Raw genomic sequence first — 17,211 nt, forward strand, 5'->3', positions numbered from 1 at the left:
AATTCTTTGTCCGATTTTTTCGCAGCCTTTGATGACTTTGATTGATTTAACTTGCTCTTATGTTTATTAGATGTTTAAGAAATCGGAATTCCACTGTACTCTTTATCGCCTTGTTCCTGGCCTCAAAAACTAAATTAACCTAAATTACGTAGTTACTATATTGCGAGGCTTAAACAGGCAAAAAATTACCAATCACATTATCTAGACCTCGCCATTGCCTCCACATCCTATCATCAAGGTACGACTGAAGGTCATCACGTGCTATGCCACGCCGTGCCTTAATTGGAGCCTTCAAATTGGCCCACGCGGATTGTGCTTCTTGGGTGTGTACCCCTGCCAGAGAAAACCTAATTTTGAAAACAATTGTTTAAGTTGAAAAGGCACTGGGGACACAATACTAAAACAATGAATTGAAGAAGAATTGTCTTTATAATCGTAGATCTGCAAACACAACAAGTAATAAAGCTTTTAATTAAAATATGCTGCTTTGAAAAGATAATTACAATAGGCGCTTTAGCGGCAAGCTTTGAAATAAAAAAGAAAGGATTCTGCTAGTGCTTAGAGACTCGAGCAAAAAAAAGATGCTGATAATATAAGGTCAGTCTTCAGTTTTCCTAAAGAAACGGAGTCCTCAAAATGAAGAGGGAAATGGGAGACTAAAATGGCACTGTAGTGACAAGATGCTAAAAAAATGAATTGAAACAGACATGTCTTTATTAACATAGGTCTCCAAACACAAAGTAATAACAACAAAGCTTTTAATTAATTAACAATGAAAAGATAAATATTACAAAAGGCACTTTAGCGGCAAACAGAATTGAAAGTATGCTGCCAAAGTGCGAATTGATAAAGGGTTCTGGAAGAGCCTTAGGACTCAAGCCCCAAAAAAAGAAATGATGCTAAAACAAAGATTCGTTTATTGAAAAATACTGTCTTCCAAAATAAAAGCTACAAAAGGCCCTTTAGAGGCAAAATCAATAAATTGAAAAAGGAGTCTGAAAGAGCCTTAATTAAGACTCAAGGAAAAAGAACTCAAGTGAGAAAGCACACTAGGTGATAGTAACAAAGGCTTTGTGTATTAAAAAATACTGTTTTCCAACACAAATTTATCTTACAAAAGGCACTTTAGCGGCACGCTGCAAGATCAATAAATTGAAAAGGATTTTGCTACAGCCTAAATACTCAAGGGAAAAGAACAGAAGTGTGGAAACACACGAGTTGATAGTAACAAAGGCTTTTTGTTTTAAAAACTACTGTTTTCAAAAACAAATCTTACAAAAGGAACTTAGCGACACGCTGCAAAATCAATAACTCGGAAAAGGATGCTGCTATAACCTAAGGAAGTTTGCAGATCGACCTATTTCAAAGATTTGTTTATTTAAAGTTACTGTTTTCTTTAGTGGCAAAATCAATAAATTGAAAAAGGATTCTGCCAGAGCCTAAAGACTCAAGGAAAAAGAACTTAAGTGAGAAAACACAATGGGTCATAGTAACAAAGGCTTTGTGCATTCAAAATACTGTTTTCCAACAAAAATTAATCATACAAAAGGCACTTTAGCGGCACGCTGCAAGATCAATGCATTGAAACTGAAGGATTCTGCTAGAGCCTAAAGACTCAAGGAAAAGGAACTCAAGTGAGAAAAAACATTAGGTGATAGTGACAAAAACTTTGTGTATAAAATACTGTTTTGCGAAACAAATCTTACAAAAGGCAATTTAGCGGCATGCTGCAAGATCAATAAATTGAAAAAGGATTCTTCTAGAGCCTTAATACTCAAGAGACGAGAACACAAGTGTGGAAACACAATAGTTGATACATACCTACATACATACATAGATAATTTATTTGGTAACGCAGGTTGGTTACTGGCAGCATTAAGCTGATGTGGACCTGCGACAAATCTAGCTTCTATTTAAGTAAAGTAATTACAAAAAAAAGTAGAAAAATCCTAGCATAAATTAAAATGTGAGTAGTGATTCAAACTGGTTTATAATCCTAGCATAAATTTCAATAGAGGTAGTAAGATAAAATTCCTAAAAATATTTACAATTTACCAAATCCTTGTTGCCAACTAGAGCAGTTTGATTAAAAGATATCTTTTCAATAATTGTTGAAAGAGAACGGAGTTTTTTCTTAAATCTGTTATTATCCCCTACGTTCTTAACTGAACGAGGCAAAGAATTCCACGCTATTGCAGACCTATGTCTAAAAGACAGTCTTCCAACATTAGAGTTTGGTAGCTCCAGAGTTAGTTTGAAATTGTCCCTCATATTTCGTATATTTGGACTTTTCCTAATAATTGTTACAACCTGCTCAGGATTGATCCCATAAAAAGCTTTGTGTGTCAGAGAAAGGAGCCTCATCTTATAGAAATAACTTATGGATTTCTAAGAAGACGGTATCACTGATTGGGAATTAGTACCTCCGTGTTGTTTGAAGATAACCTTGGCAGCCCTCAGGTGAATTTTCTCTAAAACACCTAACTTTGCTTACCCCATACAAAAAATTCCATAAGTGATGCTTGGTAAAATTCCCTTAAAATATATGGACTCCAAGATATGAGAGAGAGGGCTTTTGAACCTGCGCAGTTGCTTTACCTTCTTGACCATAGATATTGATAGATCTTTGATGTGGGGTCCAAGCTTAACTTCTTGTAAATCATAAACCCAAGATAGTATGACTTGTTGACAAAGTTAATGGCATGACCAACCAGTTTGACTGGTCTTAAAGGACCAATGAAAGCATTACGGGTAAGAAGCATAACCTCAGTTTTATCGGGATGAATTGTTAAACGTTCCTGCTACACCACTTAGCTATATCAGTTAAATAAGTTTAGATCTTAAGGCTGACATCATCAATGGAATTGCCTATACAATATAGAGTTGTGTCATCAGTAAACATTTCCATCTTTCCACAACAAGGCACTTCAGGCAGATCATCGACGTAAATACTAAAAAGCCTGGGGCCAAGTACTGTGCCTGGGGTACGCCAAACTTGACGGTCACTTCATTAGATCTTTGCCCCTTAACCTCAACAAACTGTTTTCTCTCAGATAAGTAATTTTCAATCAGATTGTTTTGGTTCCCTGATAATCTAAAGGCTTGGAGTTTGAGGGCCATCGTGTTATGACAAATGTAATCAAATGCCTTTTTAAAGTCTATAAACAGTACCCCCCACAGTTTTGTTTTTATCCAGTTCGTGTCTCCAAACTTCAGTCAGGTGCAGCATTAAGAGTTCTGTTGACCTGCCAGTTTTAAAAATCCACTGGCTTTTGTTGGACTTGTTAAAATGGCAGTCAATGGAATCTCCTGTTATGCCCTCGTACACTTTGCTAGGAATAAACAATAGAGAAATAGGCCTAAAGTTACCTCTTTAAGAGCTATGTAACTTTTTGGGTACAGCTTTCCCTTTACTCAGCTTCCATCGAGGAGGGTAAATTGGGGATTTTAAACTTACTTCCATCACACAAGACAGGCCAACTGCTACAGCATCTCCTTCAAGTTTGAGTCCCCTTGGGGTAATGTTGTAAGGGCCACATTCTTTTCCAGGCTTAACTCTTTTATCGATAACCCTTTTAATCTTGTGGACATTAAGTTGTACTGGCTCAATAGTAGGTGTAATTTGGTAAATGTGCTGGTGTTCATTACCACTGGTATCTGTTAGAATATCATTTGCAAGCCTCTCACCAACTTTAGAGAAGAAGTCATTGAAACTGTCAGCCTTGTGTTTAAAATGTATTGTAATAATTCCATCCTCATTTTTAATTGCACTCACATTGCCTTTTGATTTGCCTTGCATTTCACCAGCGTACCAACCTCCAAAAGTCACCTGAGCTCTTTGCACTTTAAAATTTAACTTTCTAATATTCAGCTCCAGCTTCTCTCGTGATCTTAGTTACAAGATTACGTTTTTTGCTATACCGTTTCCATGCATCTGTATCACTTGGGTTCCGCTGAACTTTTCTTAACAAGACATATCTCCTATTCATCTCCTTGATGATATTGCTATTCATCCACTTCAGTCCATTGGTGCGAACCTTTACTTTACAGGATTTTAAACGCTCATTCATTATGTATTTATACAAATACTCACAGGCCCAAGCAACATAATCCACGTCATCAAAAGTTCCACAAATACTCCAGGGTGATGTATCGAGGTCCTGTCTTAGATGGTCAGAGTTAAGGCTCTTAAAATAAGTCACTTATTTCATCACAGGACTTGACTTTTGCCTTCGCAAATTCACCAAAGCATATTCAAGATGGAGATCAGAAATCCCTGGGTCATGACCGCTTGCAAGTTTCACCTTGGATTTGTTGGATGTAAAAATCAGGTCTATGGTTGTGTTTGAAGATTCCGTAATCCTACTCGGTTCTTCAATCACATTCTCTAAACCAAAATGTGTAGCCACTTTTAACAAGCGCTTCCCCATACTTGTTTTGATATTGGAGTCAAAGTCATCCATGATCATAATGTTGAATATTTTCAACCAAAGATCGTCCAAGATTGCTTGGAGCTTGTAGAAGAACTTACCGTGGGTTGGAGGACTGTAGAAGGTTCTTGTAGAAGGCACTTTAGCGACACGCGATCGGAAAAGGATGCTGCTATAACCTAAAGATTTAGGAGAAAAGAAAACAGATCTGCAAACACATTACGTTATACTAACAAATGCTATTATAGCTAAACCCCAACGTTGTTTTTAATCTGTGCCACGAAAGAAATAATAATAATGATAGCATGAAATAGAGCTTCACGACTTCTTTTAGTTGTTAGACTATAAAATGAAACGTACTGTGTTAATGATAAACGAAGGAAAGAAAGATGAACGAAAACTGAAAGAAAGCTGAATCACTCAAATATACCTAAACTGTGGAAAAAAGAAAAAAAAAGGCGAAGTGTTAGTGACCACCCAAAAATCCAGTTTCGATGCCGGGCTATTTCTCGTTCGCATTCTTTTCGCTTTTTTTTTTTTTAAAAAAAGATGGAATGTCTACGAAAGGCAGAATATAATTTTTTCTTTAACTGATAAGAACTCTCATCGATCTTGTTATTTTCTTGTTTTTTTCTTTCTTGTCTTTTTCGTATGGCGCGAACCACATAATCTCTGGAATTTTAGGAAATTTGCAGTTCGACCAGAATATGGTCTTTCATTCTTTTTCTCTTTCTTACTCTCCTTTCTTTCTCCCTTTTTTCTTTATTTCTTTCCTCGAAAACTTCCCGAGTTCACAAATTAAACTCGAGAATTTTTCCAGAACATGACCGCTCTCGCTCGCCCCAGGCTCCCTCCCAAATCGAGGCACGATTGGAAAATCGAGGCTCGATTGGAAAATCGAGGCTCGATTGGAAAATCGAGGCACGATTGCAAAATCGAGGCTCGATTGCAAAATCGAGGCACGATTGAAAAATCGAGGCTCGATTGGAAAAACGAGGCTCGTATGTCGAAGCTTGGCAAAACGAGGAATCGTGGTCGTTTTTGATCAGGTGCTTTTGGGCTCGTTTCCCGGAAACCGTGAATGATCCCAATGCTCAGTCTATGACAAACGAAGTAGCTACCTGGTCAACACTCAACTCGTTTCAACTCCATCCGAAAAAATGTAATGAGCTAAGAGTTTCCTTTGTGCGCTCCCCTCCTTCCTACGATCTCATAGAAATTAATGGCTCTAAGGTTAGTGCCGTCAGTGTCGTGAAATTAATGGATGTGTATTTTCAAGACAACCTCAAGTGGAACACTCACGCTACTGACACGATTAAAAAGGCCGCTAAGCGCCTTTACTTTTTAACTCAGTTAAAGCGAGCTAAGATACCATCACCAGAATTAGTTAATTGTTATGTTGTTTGTATTCAATCTGTCTTACTTTATGGATGTCAGGTCTACCATTATAGTCTCCCCAATTTTTTGAGCCTAAGTTTAGAGCGTGTCCAAAAGAGAGCCTTGAAAATTATATACGGTTATGATAATCATTATATAGAAGTGCTTCAGATGGCAGAACTGAAAACCCTAAGGGATCGGAAAGAAGACCTTTGCTTAAAATTCTTTAACAACATCGTCTCCAATCCCTTGGATTGTTTGTACCACTTACTGCCTTTCGATAACCGAGATCAACTTATCGAGTTACGACGACGCCGACCATTTATAATTTCCTTTAAAACAAATCGGTTTAGAGATACTTTCAGCAAGCGCAAGACATTTTAACTAACATTTATTACAAATGTATATGTAAATTATTTCCCTTTTAGGTTTGATTTTATTGTATAGTTCTATTACATAATTTGTACACCTTTGCAATTCAGCTTCTAACTGCTATTAAGGTATTCTTCTTAATAAACGTCTATCTGTCTATCTAATGTCCCGCAGAGAGAAAGCCAGCATCCCCGCACCAGATTCTTTCGTCTTTTCAAATTCTTCAACTTCTACTTTGTTCACCTCGGATGATTTTAACATTCGACGCCCCTCGTAATATTGTGCCTTATCACCATGATCTCAGTTCTTTGACTGATATCCTTTCGCCGGCTTTCCAGTATCGCACGGCAGCTACACGTATTCAACAAGGTCGAGCAGTGCTTCATAGACGTCGTCTGCTAAAGCAGAGGGTTTCCTGTTCCCTTCGGAGTTTTCGCGATCTTTATGAGCCACAGACCTATCCCGCAATAATGCTTGTAACGCTATTAAAACCATAACGGCTAACATATTCAATCTTATGTTAAATCAAAGCAAGTATTAGCGTATTACATTCGAGGTAGATCTCAAAGAAAACTTCCGGAAATATTTCACAGCCTCTTGAAATGTTTTTCGCACTTATTACTATTTTTATCATCACCAATCAATTGTTGCTGCATGAACTCAAGAATCTTTTCAAAGTCAGTTAAACCAGTCGATAAAACGTTAATGGGCAAGTCTTTTGTGTTACTGCCAGGTAATTTGAAACGGAAAATTTATGCTCTCTACGCGCATGTCACTCTCACGGTGCCGATTCAGTGGACGAAAAGTCCGTTTCAGGGTCAGGTTATGCTGTTTTATTTAATGCTTGATCGTTAAGGAGATCAGCGCGTCGAGAGAACCATGTTTCTCTATTTTTTCTTGAAATCACTTATTAGACCATTAAAAACGGCTCATGCGATTAGTTTTACTCACATCTCAGAGAAAGCAAAAGCACAATTTTTTGCGTGAGTTTTTGGGGATCGGTACATTATCAACAACCTTTGACATAGACAAGCATTTTGAATGTGCTGGTCAGCACATTTACACCTGTTAAATGTAAGTAACTGAGTATATAATTTGATGCAGATCCACGCAGTACCTTTTTTGTTTGTTGGATTTGTTGCATGCATTTCAAGATCAAGAAAACACAATTGTTCCCAATTATCTTCGCTCGGGGAGAAAAATTATCGCGTCCCTAATCATATAACGAAAGAAATATTCAACGATTTGAAAACAATAACTTTCTGGAGAGCTGTCACGAGGTCCGAATTGGGAAACAAAATGTGCCTGCTAACAAGTCCTGGTCTAAAAAGTAAAGGCAAAAGATTCATATCAAATCCCGGAAATTGTGCGACCTACGAGTCCTACGACTTCCAAATGCGAGCGCCCGAATCACCCTTTGAGAGCTACAAGTCAAAGGGAATTTGTTCGATTGCTCTCAGATTTTGACAGTAACTAGTTTTACATATAAACAACAAAAATGTGTTTCCAAATTTTTTATTTCTAAATACTTTTTTTCAAGAGCGATTATTGTACGATCATTCCACATATTTTTAATCCTATTTCAAAAATGTTCTGTAACTTTTCACTGAAATTGAATATGGCGAATCGCAGACACGTTTTTTTTAGCGCTTTGGCCCCGGAAACGGAGGAAGACATTAAATAAGCGAAAAACAAAATTCGCTCAGTGACATGTAACGTTTAAAAGGTGATTCGGGCGCTCGCATTTAGAAGTCGTGAAAAACTCGACGATTCATTTTTTTTCAAAATTTTTGATATAGTCTGATAGCCAGTCCTATAAGCTTTAATTTGATATAGGGTTTTAGATATCTACAGCTGTTTAAACCGGACGCGCTACATCGCTTACACTTGAGACACCCCTGAAGGTGCATGGTAACCTTAATTTGGTTTATGACTTGTACCTCCATTACTAATCGCACAAGTATAACGTTATCACATTTTTCCAAAATCTATTGTACTTAAGAGTCTGAGCCAGTGATACATAGTGGTATTGGTCAGCGTACTCATTGTTTTGCCAGCTGTCATTGGATGCTGTCAGTATAACGGACTCCAGCCAATGCTAGTCGACTTGCGAATAGTAACTAAAAAGATGCTGGTTGATATCAGCGAGCCCGCAATGTTACATGAATACTGGTCAGAGGATATTTTGGTGCAACAGCTGTCACTTTAACACCTCAGTATGGATGTCCGCTTTAACAACTTAACAATTGGTTCATGCTTTAGCGTGCACTATCGAGTTATGGAGCACGCGAGAAGTTTGGAGAGCACGAAAGAAGCGTAAGAGTTGCCCGAGGCGATAGCCGAGGGCAACTCTAGCTTCTTGAGTGCTCTCCAAACTTCCCACGTGCTCCATAACTCGATAATGCACAGCTGAAAGCATAAACCAATTGTTTTAGAACATAGCCGGTGGAATTGTGCATCAAATGCGACGCGAAAAACGGACAACAATATCAGTTGAAGCGAATCGTGACGGCGCTGATGCCGAGTCTCCTTTTCCTTTGTTTTTCTCTTTTTCTGCCTCATTTAAGAACTCTAGCCCATGGGAAAAGGTCGAAACATTGTCTTCGTTTTCGGACTAGCAGGCCGAGTTTCTGTTTGTATCCATTATTGTCGCGAAATGTCTTATTTTTCCCCGCACTAACAATGGCCGCTCGCGCGAAAAAAAAAAATTCTGGCGAAGTCGGATTTGCTGACGCTATCAGCGTGCACTATCGGGATTTTGAGCACGCTTACGTATAATGAATTTGATTGCGCGACTCTGCTAGCTATGTTCTAAAATGCATTAGCGCAGTGGAACGATTGTATTAGAGGCTTATTACATTTAGGACCAAATGTTATTACATTTAGGACTTTATTACATTTAGGACCAAGTGTTATTACATTTAGGACTTTTAAATTTAGGAAAGTTAATACATTTAGGACTTCAACAGCTCTATCCTTCGCTTTCCTCTCATCATGTAGGCGTGAAGTATCTGTACCTGCACCCTGTAGACCGTCCAAGTCTTAACACCCTACCATGTAATGCAGGGTTCGACATCTCCGCTTGCCCGGTAGCCCGAGGCTAGTAAAAATTTGCCAATAAGTTTAGAGGAAGGTTTGCGTGTTTGGGGTTGAAGTAGACCTCGAGGGAAATTGATCCTGGCTACCAAGTTAATTGTGTTTCGGGCTAGTAAATTTTAGAAATCACGGGCACGGTGGCTAGTAATGCAGGTAGCCAAGTGTCGAACCCTGCCATAGAGTGCCCAGTACTGCATTTCGGTTATCGAAGTTCAGACCCAGCCACCCTGCCCGAGGTACAAAAATGTGAAAATTGTACAAAATTGTAACCCCTGTCGGGACCCCAAAAGCGCTACTTTGTACTTCCGGCGGATGTCGTAGCCAAGATCGACCAATAAGAATCGAGAAATTTTTAGTAAACATTCTCAGGAAAACCCTTTAAGTGTTGGATACGATAACTGAAACGCATGTTTGGAATTCCTTTGATGACCTCTAATATCCGGATCTTTAGAAGAGCTCCAAATCTACGACTTTGCGTTCCATTTTCTCGTAAACCGATGAATGGAATGATTCAAAACCGAGTCACCGTAACAGCTGGGTAATCCTGCTGTGGCCTGTTGAATTTCGGTGGGAAAATAAGACCTAGAAGGTAAAACATTTTTGTCTCGAGTACGAGGTGGTGTGTGATCTGGATACAGAAGCTCCCTGCCTTGTCGCGTTTTTAAACTATGGAGAGCGAGCCGAATTAACCGCCAAACTTTGAAAGCCCCAAACGAGAGATTTTGAGGCTTTCTGGCAGAAAAAAAACACTTCCAAATAAGTAATGAACTATTAAGCTTTATTCGAACCTGAGTTTTTTTGAAGACTGACTATTAGCGAAAGATTCTAGAGGCAATATATTTGAACTACATTTATAACGGCCATGTAAATGCCACAGGACCCGTTACCATAAAAACCCGAAACCACGGATATTTAAGATGGTAAGCCTGTGATCAAATTTAAAAATATGGCTTCTAAGCGGCCGACTCTCAAAATTTTCAGGTCGGATTGTTCGTTTATTTGCGATCGAGTTAGACCTTGTGAAACTCAGAATGTAAAGTTACAATGCTATAGAATACTCTGCTTGGAAAAGAATGGATATCAAGGTCTTAAAGGTGACAAAATAAGCTCTCGAGTCATCGACACTACGATCCTCTAAGGCTATGCGAATTATGGACGCAAACTGAAAACCGAACTTTCGGACTTCAAGCAGGGCCTAGCGACAATTTGACGATTCGATGGCCCGGTAAACATTATTTTCGAGTAACAATGTGTTCAAAAAGTATTGTTTAATAGAAGATTTTGCGTCAAATCGAAGTTTTTTCAGAATTTTCAACATAACGCTGCACAATTTCTGGCCGTGAAGGCAAGTAAACAACAGAACAGAACAGAACAGAATTATTTTGCACTATCTCAAGAGAGTGCAACAAAGATTACTATATAATTTGGATGTATCAACAAAGTTGAAATGGTAAATTGGCCACCGTAATGATTACAAAAGCTGACGTTTTGAGCGTTAGCCCTTCGTCGGAGCGAAGGGCTATCGCTCAAAACGTCAGCTTTTGTAATCATTACGGTGGCCAATTTACCATTTCAACTTTGTTGATATATCCAAATTATTTCGTTACTCCCACCGACGCAGCCCCAAACAGTTTCTTTCGAAACTATCAGCCTTTAAAGATTACTATAGATTACAAAAGTAAAAATAAACAAGAAACAAGAAATTACATAAATAATAAAAAAATAAACAGTGCGCAGTGACCAAAGCAGTTAAGGTGGCTCGTACCGGTTTTCATCTTTTTGATGGTTTGTAACTTTGAAAGAATACAACAGAAAGACTAACCAAGGCCAGATGAACACTTTTACGGGGTTGAATTATATAATAATTGGTTATCCAAAAATAGGTGTCATTTCGTCACTAGCATTTTCCATGGCAACGCTTTCATAGGCGTATTGAGACGCATTTTTTGCTTGTGGCTTAATTAATTCAAAAACTAATCCGGTGACACCGTGATATTTTTCGGTGATTGCTTTTGGCACTTGAAAAGGAAAATGCACAAAGATTTTTAAAAAACTCTACGGAGCGGAATTTCAAAAAATCTAGAAAAAAGGCAATTTTTACACATCGCAAATTTCCTTCCGTAGAATTTTCTATTTTTTTTTTTCTGATGATTCCTTTCGACGTTATTATCATATTGGAACAATAAAAAGAAGGGGTCACCGGACTGGTTTTCATGCAATAGCTTTCGTAAGTTTAGCAATTTCCACGCGCGTTCTCGCGCATTTAAAAATCTGGATTCTATAAGATCGACATTTGCTCATGATCTGTTATAGCTACCACTGAAAATTGCGTGTGCTCGCGCGAGCGCCTACGATCTGATGTTTACAGACGTTTACTGCTAAGAAAATCATTAAAGGGCTGTCAAAGACAGCCTCCCGGGCTCATCTTAAAAATCCTACACACGACTTCTGGCTATATCATATTATTTTACTTTAAGTTTCAAAGTCTTCTTCCACTTCAGGTAGATTATCCTTCACTTGAGTTCTTCTTTTTTCGCCGTCGCAAGATTTCATATCGGTTGATTATTTCTTTTACATGTGAAGTAAAGCAACCTTTACTTCTTCGAAAATCGTCTTTTTATCTTAGTTTCTATCTCCTGCATTCACAGTGGCCGCTCAACACATCAAATACGCACTCTTAGGTGAACTTCTCACAAAAGTAGAAAAAATCCTTCCCCGCCATCTTTGTTGTAAATTTTCGTCTTTTAATCTCACGCTTCTTTCGCACGTTTCTCTCGCGCGTGACGCAAGAGTTATCTGTTCCTCGCGCGAGGAAACTACTACGAGCCACCTTAAATGTGAAGTGAAGCAACCTTTACTTCTCCGAAAATAGTCTTCTTTATTTTAGTTTCTATCTCCTGCATTCACAGTGGCCGCTCAACGCATCAAATACAAGCTCTTAGGTAAACTTCTCACATAAGTAGGAAAAACTCCTCGCGCCGCCACCTTTGTTTTAAATTTTCGTATTTTAATCTCGCGCTTCTTTCGCATGTTTCTCTCGCGCGTGACGCAAGAGCTATTTGTTCCCCGCGCGTGGAAACTAGTACGAGCCACCTTAAACTTTCGAGTTGGTCACTACCACTTGTAACTAACTGACGTACTTTACATTTATGTAAAATTACAACTAATGAGTAGCGGACAAAGTAAGATTATAACTGCATACATTCTTACTATTCATGTGGTAACATTAATAGAATAATAATAAAAATAGAAATGATTGCTAATAGTAACGGCAGTAAATTTAAATAATACTCATTGGGTATTTAGAAGGTACTGTTTGTACTGCTCATAGAAATTATTGTAAGAGAGAGATTTTAATTTAGAGGGAATTTTTTCCCAAACTTTAGATCCAGCAAAGGCAAAAGTAGCAGCTCCATAACTATTGTTTTTCCTTGGCCGATAAAAATTATGTTTGGATACAAATCTGGTGTTGTAGCTGTGAACCTCAGAGACTTGAGTAAGGGTTCCTTTGAATATGGTAGAGACATTTGATGTGTCATTAGTTATTTTATGTGTGAAAATGGCTACTTTGAATTTGTAAATGTTTTCAAGAGTTAGGAGTTCTAAAAGTCTGAAGTAAGGCATAGCATTGTCTCTGCTATGAACACATTTATTCATTCTAGTTTTAATTTTATGTAACGTGGTCTTGCAAGCACTGCCCCAGCTTGCAATACGATAGGTTATATATGGATAAATGAAAGAGAAATACAACTGCCTTAAAGTATGAAGGTCAACATAATATCGTAATTTATTAATGATGCCTACATTCTTCATTAGTTTGTTGTCAATACGTTGAATCTGGGGTCCCTAATGTAAGTTTTGGTCAAGATAGACACCTAGATATTTTATTTGCCTTTTACATTCAATATTACGTATCAAGTTCATACATCCATTAGATCTTGAAGAGGAAATTAACATATAGTTTGTCTTAGCAAGATTTATAGATAATTTATTTATGATGCAATATTTGAAAACTAATTCCAGTTCCTCATTCATAACTGTTTCAAGATGTTGTAGCTTATCACTTGTGTAAAACACGTTTGTGTTATCGGCAAAAGTTCGAAATGATAGTTTCTTGGAACAATTATATAATTAATATAAAGTAAAAATAAGAGTGGACCCAGCGTTGAACCTTGCGGTATACGATAGTTTCGTAGTTGGATTTAGTATTATCAATCTTAACAAACTGGGAGCGATTGTATAAATAGTTTTTAAACTAGTCAAGAGGAGTTCCACGTACTCCATATTGGTAGAGTTTAGAGAGCAGAATGTCATGATTCACATTATCAAATGCCTTAGAAATGTCTAGAAAGAGACCACAGGTAACTAATTTTTTTTTATCCAAAGCTTTTCTAAGTGTATCAGTGATTTCTAAAATAGCTTGTTCAGTTGAGTACCCTTTCCTAAAGCCAAACTGATACTCATAAAAAATGCTATGTTTTCCCAAGAAGTCATATAGTTGATTTTAAATTAATCTTTCCAAAACTTTACTGAAAGGTGATAAAGTTGAAATAGGTCTGTAGTTACCTGGGTCAGTGGCATCACCATTTTTGTAAACTGGAGTTACCTGTGAGACCTTCAGTACCGATTAGGTACTATGCCTGTTTCAATTGATTGATTGTAAATTTGAGTAAACGGTATTGCTAATGGATCAGCAGCGAGTTTTTTTAGTTTATTAGGTATATCAATTGATGACTTGATAGCATCAAGGTTTTTAAACAAATTAGAGACCTGAGTTTCAGTGACAGAGGACATAACAAAGCTATTGATTGGAGATGATGTTATATACTGCCTAGGGTTTTCGTTGGTATTCATTATTTTGCTGGCTAGAAGTGGGCCAACATTAACAAAGTCTTTATTAAACTGGTCTGCAATATCAGCATTCTTAGTATATGTTCTGTTATTCCTTACTATTCTAAGAGGTGCAGTTTGGCCCTAGGCCTTCCTTTTAATCAATGCCCCAATTAGCTTCCATGTAGCTTTTAAATTTCCCTTACACCAATCAAAGTGTTGTGTAGATAAGCTTTCTTACTGATGTTCTTAAGGTAGTTCAGTCTATTTTAATATTTTTTCAATTCAAGGACTTTGGTTGGTTCATTAGATAGAAAATGCGTTTTATACAGCGTATGTTTAGTTGTAATAGATTTGAGGATCCCTTTTGTTATCCGAGGTTTTTGTAAGAGTCTTCGTTTATTTCTTGAGGCTTGCTTCATGGGTGCATGTTTGTCAACAACTGACTGGAGTGCATCAATAGTGCAGGCACTTATTTCATGTAAATCACTACACTGCCCAGTAATGCCATTCCAGTCAATTGCATAGATATCTTGGAGGTATAAATCTGCATCAAATGTACTATAGTCCACTAAAATATATTTGATGGTTTAGTTTTTTCAGTTTTATGTCAACGAGGCAGAAAACTGGCAGATGATCTGAGATGTCGAGAGTCGTTATTCCAGAGACCAAACTATTAGCTGTATTTCTGTATAAATGATCAATCAATGTTCCAGTATGATTAGTGATTCTAGTAGGTTTAGTTGTGACAAGTAGAAGATCATGATCAATCAAATGTTGAAGTATGATTAGCGATTCTAGTAGGTTTAGCTATGACAAGTAGAAGATCATCATCAATCAACGTTGCAGTATGATTAGTGATTCTAGTAGGTTTAGTTATGACAGGTAGAAGATCATGATCAATCAATGTTGCAGTATGATTAGTGATTCTAGTAGGTTTTGTTATGACAGGTAGAAGATCATGATCAATCAATGTTGCAGTATGATTAGTGATTCTAGTGGGTTTAGTTTTGACAGGTAGAAGATCATGATCAATCAATGTTGCAGTATGATTAGTGATTCTAGTAGGTTTAGTTATGACAGGTAGAAGATCATGATCAATCAATGTTGCAGTATGATTAGCGATTCTAGTAGGTTTAGTTATGACAGGTAGAAGATCATGATCAGTCAATGTTGCAGTATGATTAGCGATTCTAGTAGGTTTAGTTATGACAGGTAGAAGATCATGATCAATCAATGTTGCAGTATGATTAGTGACTCTAGTAGGTGTAGTTGTGACAGGTAGAAGATCATGATCAATCAATGTTGCTGTATGATTAGTGATTCTAGTAGGTTTAGTTTTGACAGGTAGAAGATCACGAGAGTAAAGCATATCAAGATATCTGCCTGTTTGTTGGTGTGTGTGATACTTTATTCATTTATTTATTTATTTATTTATTTATTTATACAGCTATATTCATGTCTCCTAGGATGTATGCAGCATACCTAGTTAATTTCATTCCTTTTAAAAGTTCTTCAAATTTCAGTGTAAATTCATCTACATTTACAGATGGGTGTTAATAAACACATCCAACAATGTTTTTCTTGCCATTACAAGTGTCAATTTCAACCCAGCATGATTCAACCAATGGAAGATCAATTCTCAAATCTGGTCTGAGAATAACCTTGAGGTTCTTGCTAACATAAAGAGCTGTACCACCCGCGAGATTGGGTGAATCAGTATGAAAAAGGTGATAATTAGATAGATCTACATTGGAAATTGAATTTGGACTCAACCGGGTTTCAGTAATGACTATTATGTCAGGCCTGGAGTCTAATGAGTATAGCAAATCATTTGAAAGGGTTAGGGTTTTTGTTAGACTTCTTCTATTACAGTGAAAAAGGGAAATACCTTTGCCTTGGCAATTACTTAATTTATTGTTAACCTCAGATAAACCAAAATAATCAGAATTAGGGTTAATAACAATCATATCGGACTCAGCTTCATCATTTTTGTCTAGGTTAGGTAGCAGATTATAGAAATAGAACTCTATTAGATCAGGAAGTTGCCTACAACAGATATTATTAACGAAGCTGAATTCCTTCTCATCTAATTCGTAAAAGGGCAATAACTGTAATGTGTTCAGGCAATTGAATTTGCCTATAAATTTTTACATAACTTCAAAAAATATTACATTACTCCAGTTTAACCCCTGCTGCCTGTCTGGTCAAGGTACTCTTCAAATGCTTCAGGTGTCGTGAAAACTTGAGTCGCGGATGTTTCATTCATTTTCAGCATGACCTTGCCATTACTGGTCCACAGAAACTTCGCATTGCTCTTCTGTTTAAATTCTTTGATTCGCCCGAAGAATCGCTTGCGATAGTTAAAGATTCATTTATGAATATCTTGCTATTTCCAGTACTTGTTTCGGCAGCCGATTGTTAAGGCAGATGGCTAGTGTTTTTTCCAACCAAGTTCTTTCGCTTTTTGTGAACTTCCTCTCTCTTTTCTCTCTGTAGAAATTCAACTATCATGCGATTTTTAATTTTCCTCGAGTCAGGAAGTTTGTTTGCTGCAGAAATTTCGCTGTCTTCGATCTCTACTCCAATAAGCGAGCCAATCTCCTTAACAATCTGTTTGGGGTTATCATCAGGCTTGATTGTTACACCAGTAAATTCTAGACTGTTGGATTTTTGTAAGGCTTCGATGATGCTATCATATTTTGTTGAAATCAAATATTGCGATTTCTCAAGAGCAACAAATCTTTGAGTCAGAGCGTCGATGCTTGATTTCAGCGCCAATATTTCTGCCTTAATTTCTTGTCTGATAATCGGTAAGAATTCCTCTTTCTATAATCTTCGTAAGTCCTGTATAGTGAGTTTGTTTTCAGTAGGCATAATCGCTGCTAATCTTGTCACGCTTTGCTTGTACGTGCCAGTTAAAACGGAGCGCAATCAGACACGAGTCGCCGCCATCTTGCTTCATGCAACGATCTAAGCATGATGAATTTTACCTCGTGGGCTTTGTACATGTAAGGTCCGGTTAAAACGTCGAATTTCACATGTGCCGAACTTAATGCGAGAGTTAAATGCATGTGAAGTGCGACGTTTGAATCAATTAAATTCG

The 17,211-nt window shown here is 37.4% G+C and overlaps 1 pseudogene; it reads right to left on the reverse strand.

Moving 5' to 3' along the window:
- Positions 1-13,892: 13,892 nt before the first annotated feature.
- Positions 13,893-16,982, reverse strand: LOC148735691 (uncharacterized; annotated as a pseudogene).
- Between the last annotated feature and the right edge of the window lie 229 nt (positions 16,983-17,211).

This window comes from Stylophora pistillata, chromosome 3, assembly GCF_964205215.1.
Source record: "Stylophora pistillata chromosome 3, jaStyPist1.2, whole genome shotgun sequence".
Classification (NCBI taxonomy): domain Eukaryota; kingdom Metazoa; phylum Cnidaria; class Anthozoa; order Scleractinia; family Pocilloporidae; genus Stylophora; species Stylophora pistillata.